Below are 3,231 nucleotides of genomic sequence, written 5' to 3'. Positions count from 1 at the left end.
CTGGGGCCACCAGAATGCCAGCACAATGCACTCACAAACGAGTTGATTAGTTTAAGGTGGATGGGGGGAAGAGGATACACATGAGTTACGTGTGCTGCCCGCCAAAGTGTCTGGGTCCAGCCAACACCTTTGATAGAAAATATTTTAGAATTCATTTTATTAACAATATGTCACACAATAAGCTGCTTTTTTTTAAAAAGTCCTTGAAACAATGATCACTACATTTTATTTTCAATCACAGTTCCCGACATTACCGAATACATTTGCGTCTGGCTTGATCACCTTGCTTAGATATCTTCTCAACTCATCTGTGCTATCAGTCCTTCTAATTCTGGCCGAGCATTGAATTCAGCTTCAGTCTGCTCCATGGTGCACAGCTATACACCGTCTTGGCTGATTGGTTTGAAGAACTTGCACAACAATTGGGGCCAGAATTGAACTAAAAACAATAATCTGTACAATTCTCTCATGACAGTGAATAACAGCTTCCACCTTCATCTTAGTTCCTTGTTCCTGCAGCACAGAGATCTCAGTGGATTCTGTGGGCATTGCATAGCTTTCCTCCACTTTGACCTTCAGTCGCTTGCAGAGCCGGCGTATATACTGACTGTAGTGTTCTGCAAGTGTCATATTTGGATACTTAAGACATCATATTCTGTGTCAGGGCCAGGCTTGAGCTGCTTCATCTGTAGCTTCTCTCTTTTTTTTTTTTCCGTGGCACTTCTTTTGGCAGTAAGTATTTATACCTCCCGATCCCAATGGGTGGGCATTGACCACACCTTTGAAAGAAATGCTACAGCCTCAATCCAGAGTGCCACTAGCCAGGGCTGCAGTAATCACCCTTCTCAGGAAGAGCGATTAGTGCCCATTACTACAGCAATGGACTTGTGCGCAGACATTGAAACTGACAATGGCTGCGCTGAAACTGACAACGACCACGCTGAAATTAACTAAGGCTGCACTGGAACTGATGATGACAGCTTCGAAACTATTAACGATTCTGCAACGTTTACCATAAACAGAGACAATAACCTCATCACTGACCTATTATTGACCAAAACGTATAAAAGTATCTTGATGTTTTGATCACACAGCACTGCCCTTTGACGTGAAGGGCAGTGTTTGTCACTGGCCACCCGGGTGGTTTTCCTATCTTCCTGGTGGTGGAAATTGAATAAAGATTTGTGCACTTTGTGTCTCTCACTGTGTCTCACACCTGCACACACACACACACGCACACACCATGGGTGCTGGGGAAAAAAATAAGCACTACCACACTTAGGTGGTAGTGTGGGGGTTAATATATTTTAAAAAAAAACAAAAAAAAAGAAGAAAAAAAAGAAAAAAAACAGGACATTAACTCTATTTTGATTTAGTCCTGCCCTCCCCTTCACTAAATAAAAGTATCTTGAGTGCTCGCCAGGTCGAGCAAAGACTCACAGCTGACCACTGAGCTGTTGGTGTCTTTCTGTCCCCGGAGCTCCGGTATCGCCTTGTGCAATAAACGCTGTCATTAAACCCCGACTCTGACTCTGAGGCTGGTCATTTTCCCCGCGACACTCAGAATTTCTGCTTTTGTCACGCGAGGAGTTGGAAGGTCGAGATAAGTGCACAGCGGCTGGTATCCCGTCACCACCAGGTCACCCTTTATCAACTTTTGACCATCCAGCTCAGAGTCAGGCCTAAGCTGAGGAGATCGTAATCTCCTGGTCACATTGCCCAGCCAGGGCTTTCTTGATTTCCCCAGTTAAGAACTTCAATCAAAGATCTGCCAGTCAACATGGTCCAGTCACTACAAATGTAAAAACAGGGAGATTACGCTACAGGTATACATCTCAAGTATAAGTAGATAAGGAAGGACGTCAAATGCATTGGAAGAGACCATTAACCAGACTAATAACTGGAATGGATAGGTTGTCCTTTGAGGAAAGGTTAGGGTCAGGCTAGGCTTGATTTGATTGAGTGGATGTGGAAAGGAGAGATGGAGTTCAATCGGGATAAGTGGGAGGTATTGCATTTTGGTACAACAAATGGGGGTGTGACGTATACAATTAATGGTACTGCCTTGGAGTAGTGCTGTCGAACGGCGGGATTCGGGTACATCATTCTTTGCATCCCATATAGACAGGATGGTTAAAAAAAAAAGCACGTGACTTGCCTTCATCGCTCAGTCCTTTTGAGGACAGGAGTCGGGATGTCATGTTGGGGTTGTACAGGACACTGGTGAGGCCTCGTCTGGAAAACTGTGTCCGATTCCCGTCGCCCCCGTTATAGGAAGAATATCATTAAGCTGCAGAGGGTCCAGGAAAGACCTACCAGGATGTCACCGGATTTGCAAGCTTTGAGTTACGAAGGAAGTCTGGGACTTTTTTCGTTGGAGCGTAGGAGGTGAGGGGGTGACCTTCTCAAGGTTTATAAAGTCAATAGACAATAAGTGCGGGAGTAGGCCATTCTGCCCTTCGAGCCTGCACCACCATTCAATACGATCATGGCTGATCATTCCTAATCAGTATCCTGTTCCTGCCTTATCTCCATAACCCTTGATTCCACTATCTTTGAGAGCTCTATCCAACTCTTTCTTAAATGAATCCAGAGAGTGGGCCTCCACTGCCCTCTGGGGCAGAGCATTCCACACAGCCACCACTCTCTGGGTGAAGAGGTTACTCCTCATCTCTGTCCTAAATGGTCTCCCCCGTATTTTTAAGCTGTGTCCTCTGGTTCGGCACTCACCCATCAGCGGAAATATGTTTCCTGCTGTCAGAGTGTCCAATCCTTTCACAATCTTATATGTCTCAATCAGATCCCCTCTCAGTCTTCTAAACTCAAGGGTATACAAGCCCAGTCGCTCCAGTCTTTCAGTGTAAGGTAATCCCGCTATTCCAGGAATTGACCTTGTGAACCTACGCTGCACTCCCTCAATAGCCAGAATGTCTTTCCTCAAATTTGGAGACCAGAACTGCACACAGTACTCCAGGTGTGGTCTCACCAGGGCCCTGTACAGCTGCAGAAGAACCTCTTTGCTTCTATACTCAATCCCTCTTGTTATGAAGGCCAGCATGCTATTAGCCTTCTTCACTACCTGCTGTACCTGCAAGCTTACCTTCATTGACTGGTGTACAAGAACACCCCGATCTCTCTGTCCTGCCCCTTTACCTAAAGTGATTCCAATCTGCCTTCCTGTTCTTGCCACCAAAGTGGATAACTATACATTTATCCACATTAAACTGCATC

The 3,231-nt window shown here is 45.4% G+C and overlaps 1 pseudogene; it reads right to left on the bottom strand.

Annotated features, from left to right (window-relative positions):
• Window positions 1-299: 299 nt before the first annotated feature.
• On the bottom strand, window positions 300-770 carry LOC148135707 (large ribosomal subunit protein mL48 pseudogene; annotated as a pseudogene).
• Between the last annotated feature and the right edge of the window lie 2,461 nt (window positions 771-3,231).

The sequence above is a fragment of the Chiloscyllium plagiosum genome, unplaced genomic scaffold (assembly GCF_037043375.1).
Source record: "Chiloscyllium plagiosum isolate Xiang-an unplaced genomic scaffold, Cpla_swu_hap1 HiC_scaffold_48, whole genome shotgun sequence".
NCBI lineage: Eukaryota > Metazoa > Chordata > Chondrichthyes > Orectolobiformes > Hemiscylliidae > Chiloscyllium > Chiloscyllium plagiosum.
Note: the sequence above shows the minus strand (reverse complement) of the source record. Positions and strands in the feature narration are given on the sequence as shown.